The sequence below is a fragment of the Polyergus mexicanus genome, unplaced genomic scaffold (assembly GCF_030449975.1).
Source record: "Polyergus mexicanus isolate NDT 795.1 unplaced genomic scaffold, iyPolMexi1.0 SCAF_26, whole genome shotgun sequence".
Classification (NCBI taxonomy): domain Eukaryota; kingdom Metazoa; phylum Arthropoda; class Insecta; order Hymenoptera; family Formicidae; genus Polyergus; species Polyergus mexicanus.
The window spans coordinates 251,919-268,768 of NW_027223346.1; the positions used below are offsets into that span (position 1 = coordinate 251,919).

At 36.1% G+C, this 16,850-nt stretch overlaps 1 protein-coding gene across 3 annotated transcripts in view; it reads right to left on the reverse strand.

Annotated features, from left to right (window-relative positions):
- The window catches only part of LOC138943409 (puratrophin-1), a 276,837-nt gene that overhangs the window by 237,982 nt on the left and 22,005 nt on the right, over window positions 1-16,850 (reverse strand). The window lies entirely within an intron of this gene.

Consider the following 16,850-nt stretch of genomic DNA (forward strand, 5'->3'; position numbering starts at 1 on the left):
ATGCTTGTGAGTGAATCACGATACTCACGTTGCGACACAAGATTCATCTTTCATTAGAATTGCTTTATTACGAGAGGAATCATCAGTTTTGTGTGGCAAGATGTCTTTGATGAATTCGAATTACTTTTCCCCGACAATCTCGATCGCCTCGATCAAAATTCAACACAAGAAATTCATTAACTGCACATTACAACTTTCCCTATCTAAACGCTTCCGCATCGACGAGAAAGTTAACACCATCGATGATTCTAATCGCAATATCTTTTCAATAGCATTTTTATCGCGCAAATATATTAAAAATATTTTATCCCATTCCATTTATATATCTCACGGCCTTGTATCGAGATTGAGACGTTATTAGCTTCCCTGATAGATAACATTATTATGACACAAATCGTATCCTATTGTTGCTCTGCAAAATGTTAGCATTGCCTTGTGTCTCTTTTTTCTTGACGAGCAATTGCATGCGCGATAGAAAGTCAGAGACCGCGATATATATATATATATATATATATATTTTTTTTTTTTTCATATATGCATTTACAATCGATGACATCAGCCACTTCTAGATGAAACGGGCCTACCTCTTTTACAAATAAAGGCTTATAAAATGTTGTATGAAAAAATAACGTCACTCCGCAGGCGTTGAAATTGTTACGCCTCGCGACATTAACAAGAGGATGACGATCGCTCAATCGGAATTTCAATTCATTTGCCAGTCTCGGCCTCTCCCTCTCTTTCTTTCTCTTTCTTCTTCTCTCTTTTCCTGTCGGCGCGCCCATTTACGACGTATTACACCTGGTAACACACTACAACAGAGGTACGGGTAGCTCGAGAAAGAGAGAGAGAGCTCATGCGCGCGAATAATCAAGCGAGACCACCACCCAAGCGGCATGTCTTGAGTTCCGAGCGCGCCTGCAAGTCTTGAGAGATTATTAATCAACACCCTTTTAGAGTCAGAGAAAGAAAAATGTATTGTATATCGAAAAAAAAATATAAATATTTCTATATCTTGTAAATTAAATATACATTGATTAAATATATATAAAAAAAAATTATAAACTGTTAAAAGAGTGAAAATTGAAACGATCGATGTTTATTTAAAATCAACGAATAGTAAAACAATTTAGTTTCTTGTTTTGTTTACACAATCTCTATTAATAAAATAAGACAATCACTCTCGTACGCCATTATTTCAAGTCTACGAGATGATCGTATTTCTCGAGACGGCAATATTTCGTTTCACGATAACTGATAACGGCGCGTACGTGTTAACGATCGGCACGATAATCGCGCGTATCCACAATTTACACATGATCTATGATCTAGAATCTAGAACATTATCTCTATTTCCTCCAGTCTTAAAAACATCATTTAAATAAATGAAGACATATTACATCAGTAAATAACAATAACAAAGTTATTTAATAAACCGGAGAATAAAACGCGCGCCAAATACGTGTAAGAATAAAAACATTGTTTCAAAAAGGAATAAGCAGCCTTATCTTTTTAATCTGTGTCGCCTATTATATATATTTCCTATCTTAAAATTTATAATTACTAATATGACGGATTATACGAACCTGTCGCCGTTAATGACTGTTGACTATGCAAACAGTCGATCGATTTTAAGAAGAAAAAAAATATGCGAAATCTCGCCTCGCGTGAAAGCGAAAATTAGCGCAATCCGCGCTCACCTAGACCTCTACGCCGCGATTGAGTCCTGATTTATGATTGATTAATTTATTATAGAATAAAAAAATATTTTGATCGTAACAATCATCAATTTTTAATATATTTTTAATCTGATATAATGATCGTTTAGTATGACGTCTAGTATAAGTAAAATTTTCCAAACAAGAATTCTTTTCGCCATCCTTACTAATTTCAAAAAAGTCTAATAAAAAGGAGCTTTTGATCGGTTTTGTCATTTTTTGAAGCTCGATCGATTGCGATCTCTTGGATTTTCTGGTGTTATCCGAGTCTTGGGTAGTAGAAAGATATACTTAAGAGCGTCAAAAGCAAAATTATGTATATCTTTGCCTCTCACTCGCTGTAAATATATTCACGATGCATTTCTCGGCATATTAGCGCCCACGTGCCGTTACGCTAAAGCGCAATTCCTCGAAGACATTTACAGTCGGGGCGATATCATACCTTGCAAAGTAATCACATGTAAGAAGTCAACCGAGCATCTACCGGCCGGCTACCGCCGATGAATCATGAAATTACATCAGTCGTGCTCTTGTCGTATCTCACTTAACCCTTTCATATATTCTCTAAAGAACGACTACAGTCGACTGACATATTATTACGTTCTCTGTATGTTACAAGCGATCACAGTCGTCCGGCTGAAACTAATATCGTATGGTAACCTCGTATGAAGTTCTTAATAACGATAAAGAATTTTGTTCCTATTTTTAGAATAGCAGAAATATACCATATATTCTATAGTGACTTTTAATCTATTTTCATAACAGCATTTAGCATGATATTGAGAGAGAGAGAGAGAGAGAGAGAGAGAGAGAGAGAGAGAGATATCTTAGCACGATGATACCAAATATACAACTAAAGAATTACAAACAATTATTAATTCTTTATTGATAATACCGATATCTTTATTATATATCGTTTAATTTAATAAAATTTAAATCTGAAAAATTTCAAATTTGGAAAGTCAAGACAAACTCGTAATTAAAATCTTACTCCGTGTTTTAACGTCAAAGTTACTAAGATTAAAGAAGATAGATGACAGCTCTCCGGGATTAGTGCAAACACATTCACATCAAGATATTTCAATAAATACTTGATCGATTCACTATAGATGTGATAAAGATTAAATCGCAGTGGAAATCTCGACATAATGTTCGAGAATTTAAGAATCTGGTTTGAGCCTTGTTTCTAGTATGGCATTTCTCCAAGACGATTACTACAGAACTCGAGAGGTGACCTTTAATTGCGGTGCCAGATATACCGACGTGACCTCAAAAAACACCAACTATCGGGAGCTTTCGCGCTTAGAGTAAAAGGTAATATAGCTAGAAATGATGGAGAAGATGGTGCGAGAGAAGGATGTGATAACCCTTCTTTCCAGGACCCGATTGAGCCGTCCAGGTAAATGTTCTGACACATCGGGATGCCAAAACGGATTTTAATGAAGAGAGACATTCAGCGTTTCGATGCTTGACGGACTACAAGCGTTGCTAACGTGGAAGCGATCTCTCTTCCTCGTCCTCTTATTCCTATCTCATCTTCCCTACTCATCTCCTTTAGCCACCTCCTCTGCTTGGACTTTCGAACGACCCTTCGCGCCTTGGCTACACGCTTGCCTTTCTTTACCAAAGAAACCACCGATGTGCGATTAACTTATTGCCAGATACTTTCTACCGGTCACGGACGTCCTCCGAGCACAAAAAAGGCAAGTAATATACATGGTAAGGTATAAATAATAGGAAATACAGAAGAGAAACCAAAGAAGGAAAATTATTATAGACGCAAAAATAAAAAAATAAAAAATGGGTAATGTGTTATATAAATATAATTATACGATTTTTCAAATTCTAAAAAGAAAAATGTAATCCGAGATATAAAAGATTTTTAAAGTCCGTATCAGATTTTTTTTGTTTCCCGACATAGTAATTCCAACAATAATAATAATTGTAAAACACATTTTTAAATTTTGTACAAAGTTTTATTAAGATTCAAATGATATGCAACGTATTAGATCCTGAATGAAAATTTTCCAAGCTCCAAAAGCAAACATTATTTGAGAGCTGTGAGTTCTGATGGAAGTACTAAGCAGTTATCGACCAATTCTGAAGAGAACACTTATGATGCAAGTAGATCGGACCAATGAGATTTACGAGATATTCAACGTCTTATGTTCTCTCTATAACAATTTTCAAAATCTCAAAGGCAAAATTTTTTTGAGAATTTTGAGGGGTCTTGATGGATATTCCATAGTTGTTGAAAAAAATTCTGATGATGAAAAACAATGAGATAATTAATGAGAAAATTATTCGGCCTTTTTGAAGTTTCTTGAAAATTCGCGAAAGGATCGTAGCTTCTTAATTCTTTATTATTATTTTTTTTTAAATTGGCAAGAACTCTTAGGACTAGATGAGGGAACATTAAAAAATTATCAAAATTGAATTTTCAAAAAAAAAAAAAAAAAAAAAAAGTATCAGAAGCTCTAGAATTTTGCAAAATAAAGCAATTACATTATTCAGAACTACTCGATCTCGATTTTCGATGAGAAGTTAACACCCTATTTTTCGAACTTAAGTTTGGAACCGTTAATCAACGGAACTTTTTTTATTAATGATAAAAAAAGTCTTAAATTTTTTAAAAGGAAGCTAGAATTCTAATCAAAATTATAAAAATTGCATGTCGGGTGCTAACTTCATCCCTCTTCGAGCATTTACAGAATGTAAAATTCAAAGTTTTAATTCAATGGATAATCGCTTGTACTGTAAATTAAAATTGACAGTTATATTACATTTCTTTTGCGTCCAATAGCCCTTTTTTTTTATCATTTGTCATCGCATATATCCGTTCTCATTATCACGTACTCGCGTGAATAGAGTTATGGTTTAAAACGCCTAAAGTGTGACTGGCACTTTCTATCAAGTATTACATTTCTCTGTTTTAATTCGGAAAAGAACTACAGTCCGCTCCAGTTACAAGAATCGCTGTGAACTATTATTCGAAAGACATGCAAATTGCAGTCTCGAAACTTTCGGAGACTTTCGCCGCGGCAAGAACAGACTTTGTATTCCTGCATACTAGGCGATTAGCTTATCGATATTCGTTCCATTACACTCAGCGAGGACACGTTCCAATTCCCAGGGAACGTCGCGCGAAACATCTGCGAAATTCCACGGCGAAATTAAAGCTCAATTCCATCCGCTGATCGTCGAGCGGTATCGGCAACCCTTTGTGTGTATCACGAAGATAAATACACTGTTCCACTTTCCTCGCAGCACAATGGCCGCAGCGTGTCTTAACCACGTGGACGTTTTATCGGGCTCTCCTCTATCGCGTTGCGTCCCCCATGGACTTCAATCATAACGGCGGAGCTGGCTCCATAAATTTGTCACAATGTGTGGAGATAGCGAGCGAGCCATACGATACACGCGAGCACGATCCCGTCGTGCCGCCGTGCGAGCGAAGAGGTCGTCGACGAGCAGGACGGCTACGACATGGAAAATGTCATCGTGGCGGAAGAGGAGCTCCGACGTGTGCCCCAAGCGTGGGATGTAGGTCGCGGCGTCTGGGTGTGATCATCGGCGAGAAAGAAGAGGAGATCGAGGAGGCAAGCGCGCGCCACCATCGGCGTTCATACAACACGTTGGAAAAAGGGCGCGACCCCCGAGGACACTCACGTCGCGCTAATAATGACCGGTTATCTAACCACCCGTGCAAGAGCCGAGCTCGTGATTTTTTGATGCCGCGCGGACGACGCGTTATCGTTGATACGATACAGGGCAATGGGCCACTCTCAGTCGACGGTCGTATAATTTCTATGTGCCATAAAAAACTCGTAACGTGCGATTCGATCGCCAAATTAAAAATATTGTAAAATATTTTTATTGTAAATACGTATGTTGTATAAAAAAATTATATACATACAAGCAATTATATAAACTATATATAAATGTCAATTAGGTTTTGGCGCTCTGTATTTATTTATGATATATAAATTAATCATTTAACAAAACTGAAATTATCAAATTGTTTTTATTTGCCGTAATTCCGATAGACGTTCGTCCCGATCTCGGCGTTGACGTAGGTCATTAATTACCGGAAACGTGACTCGCTCGACGTGCGGCAGTGACACACGGCGGCAACGGTACGGTACTCGCGTGTGCGAGATCGGATGTGGCTTGAAAGATATCGTCGTATCACGACTATCACGAGAGATTCGCACGCGCATGTATGACGACGAGAGATGTTCGCTGTCAAATCACTTTCTCCCGCCAAACGCTCCACGTTCCGGATAAAATTCTTTAGAGATTATATTAAAAACGTAATACGTATATCCGATATATAAATTTAGACATTCTTATTTCCTTTGTCTTATCTCGATTATTTGGAGTATACCAATTGGTTTTTGCATAAAATAACAAAGTATACATAATTGATTATTTGTATAATTACTTGTACAGCATATAATTTATGTGCAAAATCTAAATATCGTTCACAGTTAGAAACCATTGTATGAACCAGGTGTAAAAACGTTGATTAACATTGATTAATTAATTTTTTTAAGAATTAGGAATGAATCGAAGAGAATCAAACTTTATTTACGAACAATATAATTATAAGTCCTTACCTATGATTATATTGTAAGATGTGTTATTTATCGATTGTATAATTGATCTTTATTATTATTATTTTTAAATTGAACAATACAACGGTGCATTAATGAGAGAACAAAGACGCAAGAGAGAAGACATATATGTCAATCGTCCGAAATCCATTCGCGGCTCATCCGGTTAATCGAAGGGAAAAGACGCGGTCAGCCAAGCAAAATCAATTACAACGGTCGCACGCGATAAGCCACGTAGTCGCTTTAACGTATGTCATGAATACGAAAACAGCCGGTAAACCGCCAAGTTTAATTGGTTATTATTAGGACCTCGCCTCTTCTCTTTAGCTCGCCATAGAATAGAAAAAGCCCGCGACCTCGAAAGTCGATTCCGAACTAGCTGCTCTAACCGGCGCGATACGTTGAACACGATGTGAAGAAACACATAATATGCGCTGCTCCTTGATTCAACTCGAGTCGAGGAAAACATGATGTAAAAAATATATTTAACATATATTTTATAAATATAAACATTATTTTGTTGCAATATATGTATGCGAATAATAATATAATACATATGTAGATAATATATAAATGTATATGTATTTTTAAAATGAAATTTTGTAATAGACTCGTAAATCATTCTTTTTGTATAAAACAATAAAATTTTATATAAAATATTAATAAATTAGTTAAGATGTTTATTAGTTAAGTTAGATTCAGATAGATTTGTGTCCAAATTCAATACGATCCAGAAGAACAAAACATCCCACCTGGATGATATCCAGTTACGAAAAATAAGGAGTTGGGAAAACTTGAAACTTATATCAATTCTTTAAGATCTTATTAACAAATTGAAGAGAAGGATCGCGAAAAAAAAAGATCGAAACGAACTGATAGCATTACATGAGAAAGTCCACAATCGACTCGTGAGCAAAAAATAAAATAACTAAATTCAATAATGAAAAACAGGTGCCGATGCATGAGGAAAACGAACGTTCTAATAACACAAGAAAACAGATTGAGGCATTTCGTTCGAAAAACAGTGCCGCTGTTGATACAATGATAAAACAACTGCAACAAATATATGATAAAATACAAAACTCCGAAACAATCTGCGACAACATAATTAAAGAGTCTGATGCAATACAAGATTTTATTTTAAAAAATAAAATTTGACATTCCCAGAAACAGATTTTACTAAACATTTTACAGAAGCACGACTGTCATACAGGTGTCCCATGGTCAAACGCACCCCATATATATGCGTTAATCATATATGATTCAATTCGATCGTGCGATAAATAAAATATAGTAAAACTATACACGAATTGACAACACGTACGCTCAATTAATTGTGTTTTGTCAGAGCGTTAATCATTTGTTGCGATTCTCAATTCTTCTATTCTGATTTTGCAATTACAAAGCGAACGAGCGAGTCCTCTTTGGCACCGGCATAACCCGGAAATTATCCGACATCAAGGGTTTGACGTGTACCGAGGTCCGCAAATGTTGACACCTTATTATCGTCACGCCTCAGGCTGCGATCGTCGGGAAGACATCGGCACTCCTCTGCGATCTTCGCGCTGCGCTGCGGCGAGAAAGTCTCGGGGAAGAAAAGAATGGCCCGCTAAACTATATACCGATCGGAAGTCACGCGAATAATCCCGGTTCAGCCTGTCGCTCTTGAGACTTGCACTGTACCAATGATGTCGAGCCACGGTTCGATAAGAGAACAATTCTTCGTTTAATTCATACCTCGGAACATCGAAATAAAAAAGCTAATTAAATTAAGTTAATTAAATTATTCTTTAATTAAGTTCATTTGAAATATTTTAATGATATTTTAATACTAAAAATTAATAAGTATTAAAATTTGAAATTGTAACACGTTTTTAAATTCTCAAGAAATTATGAAATTATATATTCAGGACTTTCCGTACAAGTGCATGCTTTAAACTATTTTTGCGAGAAGAACGAGGTGGAATATAGAGCAAGGAAAGAGGAATAGAATGAAGGATCGGTAAAGAGAAAAAGAGAAAAATGGGTTGTATGTATGTGTGTACAGAATTGGCGTGGCGCGAGTAATCATTTACCACGGCTACATTCTCACGACTGATGATCGGGTAGTGTTTCAGCGGCAATCGGCACCGTCAGCCAACTAGATTTACTCTATCCGCGCGTGTGCGTATGCGTAAGTGCACGAGTGCATGCGCCACGATACGCTGCATAATATCTCTCTCTGAATGATGAATGTCGACGCGCGCGAGCATGCATGCACGCACGCACGCGCTAGCTAATGCCAATGTATAAGAGTAACCACCTTGTAGATACTATTTCGTCCTTATCCATGAAGCTCCGCTATACACCGCCTCGAGACTTCACCGTCGTTCATCTAGAAACAAGTGGAATGAACTCGCATACACCCATGGGACTTCCGCATCTTTCCGCGAGAAGCGCGCGTTAGCTCGCCCATTAATAAAATCGAATCCCGCTATATGTAAATGATTTATAATTTTAATTGTCGGCCGAACGTCTGACAATCAACTTCGAAAAATGTGCGAAATCGTGTATAATAACATAGAAAAATCTATCAATTATATATATATTTATTTATAGAAAAGTGAACCGATTAATATATATTATGTTAAGATTAACAAAAGCGTTAAGATTTCATATTTGAGCTATGACCAACCAGTAGCAGATTGAGGAAATCTAGTCTAGCAACGCCATTACAATTCTTGAAATTTCGAGAGACAACTCTTGTTTACAAAATCAACTTTTTCATCGTATAAGTCAATATAACTCAAAAATTTCTTTACCGCGTCTCCATTGTATTCGTTTCATTCATTACTAGATCTCGCTAAACAGATTCGATTGCTATTCGACGATTGTGTCCCTTGAACGCACCCAATGTCACATATGCATAAACCATAATCTTATAACATAGCCGCATTTGAGGTGCTGTCGTTATATTTTCTAGTGTAGTTTATTATCGCTCGTGTTTTCTTTTTCGCTTCTTGTCCTTACAATTGATATAACAAATGATCTGCCGTGATTTTATACTCCGCGTATATTTGAGAAATAGAAAAATGCACTAATAAGTTTTGTAATCAAAATAAATGTTGCAAAAAAGTACATCTGACCAATTATGAAATAAATAAAAATATACGACCTTTTCGGCCATAACAATCCCTAATAACGAAATCCTTAACGATAAAATGCACCGATTGGCGTATATCTTAAGAGAATCTTTCCTACCAGAATTGAGAATGTATTGCTTTATATTAAATATGTTGGAAGAGTGTGTATTGACGTGTTCAGCTTGCAGAACGACTAATGTTATAGAAGCGAAAAAGAGATCAACTAAGCAGAAAATGCCAATTGAACGCTTGCCACGATTTTGCCTCTTGTGAGACTCCAGCAAAGCAGCGTGCACGACATCCAACGTCGCAGTGCACGTGGTGACTCTCCAACAACCGCGCAACCAGCCGTGATCCAGATAGATCACGTCCGATATAATTAATGAGCACGACCCGCAATTCCCATACACACCTCCGGCTCGCCGGATCCGCCCTAACAAGTTCGCCCTCGGCGAACCTAGGCTAATCTGTACAGTACAACTTTTCCATTCGAAACGAAGAGGTATTATATATCTAAACCTTAATACTGCGTCCTTTCGTAAGATAGCAATCTATCAGAAAGAAGAAAAAAAATAGAAAAGAAGAAAAAACAGTTATAAGTAGAATAGCTCTTTTAAGTAAGACACATTATATTATCTATAAATTATTAATATAATCAATTTTTAAAATCTTTTATATATCGTTACAGATATAGTTTATAGATATCGTTAAAAAAATATAAGAAAATGACAAACCCAAATAACATTTCAAATGTACAAGCAGATGTCGAAAAATATTTTAATGCGGAAATCCCCCAAAAAATTAAGAAAAAATATAGAAATCAGTTAAAGAAACAAAGAAAAGAATTGGAAAAAAACTATAAAAAGAAAACCAAAATAAGCAGAAAACTTAAATAGTCGAATAAAATAAATGAAAAAATTCAAATAAAACCAAGATTGATATATTATCTAAAATAAATCAAAAACTAGATATTGTTATTATAATTATTTTCACCGTTTTCAGTTATGAAGTTTTTAATGGAGTTTTTTTTTTTGTTACAACACGGATATCTAACATTTGAAAAATCAACTAAAAAAAGTTAACAGTAAAAATGCCAAATAAAGAAATTGAATTAAATTTAAAGATAAAATGAAGTTAATCTACCAACCTGATCAATACGCCGCTTCTTCCTGGACATATTTGACATATCGAATATAAATAAGGACGATTTAATATCATCCGCGATTATAAAAATTTATCATTTATCTAATATAAAAATTTATGTCGATGCAATAATGGCGATCAGCATTTACGATAATTTTATCATTGGAAATCTCGAATTGATATTAGTGCCGTCAAGAAATCCAAGAATATATGAGAAAAAAAAAAAAAAAAAAAAAAGCATACATTCGAATAAAGCAAATCACAACTTTGGTTATCACGCGCATAGCAATAAAAAACAAATTGCGACATATACCGCGTATGAGCAAAGGAAGACTTCCCCGTTCATAATTTATGTTCTTACTCTTAATGCGCTTCTAGCAATTATTGAAATGTAATTTCCACGGATAGGAAGAAATACGGCGCACTTGCGTTTTCCTTCGCTTTGATTTACGGCGCTTTATTTTTTTTCGTTACGATTTATACCGACGATCGTTCTTCTCTCGAGAAATATGATGTTGGGATATTCATTGCGCTCTTCATGGAATAAAATCGAATAGTATACGAAATGCAAATCTTCATTTAAAAAAATCAACATTATGTTACTAAATCATGGGAATAAAGCTTTAGTCATTAAAATATTCACAATTGCATTATAGATTTTACTTGACCCTTATTATATTGTGCTTACAACGATTGGATCCCATTTCTGGACTATCTCGTATCTCACCTCACCTCACTAATGCAAGTGGCATGCAGAGGTAGCTGAAGCACTTTGCATTCTTGTTTTACGCGTGCAGTGAATCATGTCCTCGAGAATAGCGTATCGTCGTATTTCAGAGAGTAGGAAACTGAAAGGCTGCGGCGCATTATGAAATCGGAGATATTATGGGAGGAAGTTGTATTCCCGACGATATTATGGGCGCACGCTTCGCAGGACCGCGGTGTAAACTATCAACGTTATGCGCTACTTGGGGTTGATATTAGCCGACAACGGTTAAGTTGATATTTACTATAAGCCCATTGTTTTACGTTGCAACTAGCCGGATAGCTTTGATATACATATATTTATAGCGCTAAAAGTGAAATAAAAAGCGATAGCGATATAAATAGCATTAAAAAAACCAATAATGCGACTTTTAATTTGACACTTGTATATAAAGAAATAAAGCTGAAATTCTTCAAAATTTAAAAGACATGTATTCCATCGAAACGTTGGCGACGATCAAACCAATAATGGCGCACACATCAGAAACAAGACCAGATACGACAAAAACATCAAGACTAATAGAAAGCATAGAAATGAAAATACTCCACCGAATCTCAGGAAAAACACTACTAGATAAGAAGAGGAATGAAAGCATCAGACGATTGTGCTTACACACCTTAGTGAATGATATAAATAAATGGGTGTTGCAACGGAAAAAAAAAAAGAACAATGGAATGAGCACATCAACCGAACGGCGTGTGACAAGTTGGTAAGGATCTCGCTAAGGATAAATCTCCCATCGGAAAACGAAGCATAGAAAGACCGAGAAAGAGATGGAGCGATAAGCTGGCCCCGGACTATGGAGGAACCGAAGAAAGAACAGGCCGCAGACCTAATAGGAAGGAAGGTGGAAGGAAGAAGAAGAAAAAGAAGAAGATGAAATATTGGCAAAGATACATCGAATGCCGCTGATACAGTTATGTATCTATAGTTTACCTAACCGTTGCGCTATCTAACCGATCTAACGGATGATTACGACAGCGATCAAATGACGGATCGTACCGTATCGTTCAATTTGCCAATTTTCTTCAACAATATCGTCGATTCTAAAGCGAAAAGAATATGGAATTTTAAAAAGATGCCATAAATTGCAATCACCCACGGAAATAATTTTCGAGATACAAATGATAACGAGATGAAGCGTGGGAGCCGACTCGGGCTAATCTTTTGAGCGGCGCGTGCAGCTCTCATTCGTAACATTTGTCTCCACCGGCCGATATACTATCAAGAGGGAAAGTTTCCTCTTCAAAGTCTGGTCTAGACTCGCCTTTTCTTGCGCGTCGCGTCGGCCAAAAAAATGCGTGCGAGAAATATAAATTTTTGTTTTATATTAGACATTGCTGTAATCATATAGTGAAACACGACTGTCTTTTACTTGATGTGTGATAATTGCTATAAGAAATGAAATAATAAAATGGCAAAGACTGAAATGTGGTTGTATATCAATTCAGGGAACACACCGTATTAATTGGATAAGGTCTTATGTTATCTTGTATTGAAGTAGCGTATAGATAATCGATTATCCTTTCTCTCTCTTTCCCTCGATGCGCGATCAAGAGCGCGTTTAGTGCCTTAATCAAATTATTAACCGGCGGCGAACCGCTGTTTTTCCCTCCCTCGTAAATTTTACTCTCGTTTCCTGTGACGTGATTGTTAAATGCTTTATTACAAAGAAATCCGAACCTATTTTAGAAAGACTCGAAAGAACCGGACGCTGGCGCGCTGGTCGGGCGGTTAAATGAGCCGATCGAACCTGTGTTAACTGCCTCGGCAATAATAATTAATTCTTTCTCTTATGTGCTCCGATTATATATGTACTATTTGTATAGAGTAGTCGGATATAATTGCTCTTGAGAAAACGCGGAGCCTTCTATTCGCCGCTTCAAGTATCGTCGCCGATTCGTCTAGTCAAGTACAAACGGATCGGGGGCACTGCTTCCGTTTCCCGTTGTATTGCATCGGGGTGGGGCTAGCATCGATCGCAACCCTCCTCGCGTGCGCTACACAGTTTCCACCCGTGCTCTGAGATGCGCAGTAGCCATGTGGGAACAACCACGTAGCAAAACACTTTATCTCCCTTGCTTTTTCTTTCAATTTTTGTTCTTGTTGCAATAAAGTAATCTAATTTAATTTCCCATTTTCCCGGAACCGCATTCTTGCGTAAAGAATCAGGCTCGAAAAAGATAAGGTTTAGGACCCGAGTACCGATTTTTGCATAAGCGCATAACCATAAGCATAAGGAAATTGATTGGTCCGTTTCCTTATGCATATGCTTATGGAGATAGAAAACAATATTCGTGTGGATCTGAAAAAATATGCAAGATACGAGTGGCTGAATCGGGAATCGAATCCGAGAAAATGCGAAGCCTCTATGGATGATCCTCCTCAAATAGGGATCAACCTAAACTGCTATAAGTAATATTTACCTAAATATAGTATGTATTTTTCTGTGTGCAGGAGGCACGAAATTATGACATTGCGTTAATAACGTTAATAGAGTGCGATAGTCCGATTTCATATAATACGCGTGATGAATGTCGCGATTAAGACTTTTGCAAGAAAATCATTTATATTTATAGAATCGACGGCATTTTTCGCTATTCGTTGTTACGTGATTTCGTCACCAAGTCAATTACACGGATAAATTAGAGTCGGCGAACAAATCATCATACACTTGACGCATTCAATGCAAATCGCAGAGCCCGTTTGAGCCACGGAACGTGTATAGATAATCCATTAATATGCATGTATGAATGTCGCTCTTCGGATCGCGCATAACTCATCCGTGTTAAAGTCTTACCACCGAAGGCGAAAGTAATTTTATCAATGGCGATAAAACGCGCCGATAGCACAAATAGACAATGCGACAGGGCGACGCGCCATTACGACACTGGTGCACCAACTCGAAATGCCTCGATCAGGTATACGGTAATTATCGAAGACGCAAGAAAAGACCGCAGGGACAGAAAGCCGGACGCATTGATGCTTGAAATTTTTTATGCCGACCGCGGTAACGCCTTCTTTCTGTTATGCAAATTCTCCCGAACGCGTTCCTGGCCCGTATACGCACGCAGGGTAATACCGCCGGCGGATAAAACGCAAGTAACTTTAGCGCGAGTCGTTGCTAATATACCAAACAAATATATCGAGAATACGCCTAATACAAATAGAATGGAGAGAGTTCGACGACATCGTCGTATTGTATTCGCGATCCCGTTGATCGAGCATCCACACAGTGCGTACAGTTATTCAATTTCTAAACAACCATTAATTAAAGATCACTCTGTTATATAGTTATTTAAAACGACCATTATTTGAAAAAATCACTTTGTTACATACATAACATATTTTGAAATGAAAATATTACAATTATGCAACTAAAAATTTATATAATAAATAAATGAATAACATTTTGCATAAGCTACTATAATTACATGAAAATATTTATTTAATAAGTGTTTCATAATTTAATTTACTATCTGTTAAAGATAGATATTCTGTGATTCTTCTGTTTGTGATAAATTATTAACTGCTTTTTTTCTCTTGTCAATTATGCCTTCGTTAGTGAAATCATCATTACTAATTTCACAATTTGTTTGCTCTCATTAATAATAGAAGAGAAGTTACTCGAAAAATAATTCACAGTTACTCGAGAAATAATTTAACTAATGAGAATTCGTTTTTTAAATGACAAATCTAAATAATGACCCCAAGATGCCGATTTAAAAATTCAATTTTTAACTCACAGATGCCGATGGATACATACATATACATGATTTAAAAATTGATAGCCAAATATTGGATGACTCTCTTTGAACTTTCTTCAATGCTATGTGGGCAAAAAATTAAATGTAAATATAAATTGCAAAAAATATGCGAAGAGAGCTTTAGTAAACCGATACTACTTTGTCAATGATGATACGCATCTGGTGTAGTAATAATGAGGAAATAACACATGACTCTTATGCGGTAGCTAAGTAGCTAATGGTTACTCGCTTTTCCGAAATAGACACGATAGATAATTGCTTATCCCGTCCTTTCTTACCACACGTATCATCGTCCTCCGTTCAAGAGATAATGTAATTTCCCACATGTATCGATTCGCTTCATTTATCGCCATATAGCACAGATAGCTTTTGCGATTACTTTCGGCCTCTCTATATTTCGGTATATGATCGCAATGATCGCGGAGATTAGAGTTCGTCTCCTACATCCCCGACTCCGCGAGTGAATTAAACGTCAGCGGAAACACATCGTTAATCTTCTGATGCAGTTTAGGGAATGAAAACGATCCTATTTCCTACAATTTCCTTACATTTTTTTCCAAGTATGCGCGCACATAATTTTAGATATGTTAAACGTTTATATTGTAGTATATCGTGACATTACAGAAAGTAACGGAATATAATATCATGAGGTCAGGGTTTTCTAGTTTCGCATGTGTCTGCTAACAATGTGAGATCAGCAGAAATTCGAAAGACAATGACCGTTGCTTTCCGAGTCAATGTGGGAATAAAAACGGCGGAAATGAAACTGAGTGTTGGCGTACAAGGCATACGGAGTGGATTCTTAATATTTCTCAAAAAGGCAATTCTCTACGTTTCCGGCCATCCCGCTCTCTCGGTGACTAATGGATCGTCATTATAGCGGAATTCTATGTCTCTATTATTCTCAACTAAACATCCATCTACGTGCGAAAACGAGCAGCTCTTACTGCTCGCGTTATGATGTACCGTCGTACTAATCTTTCCGCGGGACAATGAGACATTTTTTATACGAGTGGCAATTTATAATCACGGCTTACTTATATTCATTATGTTTCACAAATTGACTAATAGCACTTTTAACCCACGTGTACACGCGTAGTTGTTTTTTAACATAATTACATGCAGCGAAAGAATAAGAAACCATAAATATATATTATTTTCTAGTGAGATCTTAAATATATGTATGTGTGTATATTTAAATAAAATAAACAGAAAATGCGTTATTTCAATAGTATATAATATATACTTGGTACTAAAAAATAAATCGTAAATTAAAAATTATGAAATATTTATATGCACGCACCTCAGATTAGTAATATATAATACGTGTAATTCAATGTTTATTTTAAATTAAAGCAATTAAAATTTTGTTGGAATAAGATCCACTTTGAGAATAATAAATACTACGTATGTATACTTTGGCTTTCTTTGCATATGTATAACTAATATTATAATAGCATGTTGTGCAATGCGAGATATATATCCATAAGTTTTCTTTTTATAAAATAATATAATATTTATATGGAAATATAAACTAATTTTACCGCGTCGCTTGATAAATAAATATTATCAGAGAGATATCACTCTGACATTATTATATTTTTGATTAAATTTGTAGGAATTTACAAGTTTTATGTCAAAGTTGAAAAACTGCATCCCCTCTTTTCCCAGTATCTCTTCATTATTTCACAACTATATTATTATAGCTTAAATTTATTTTC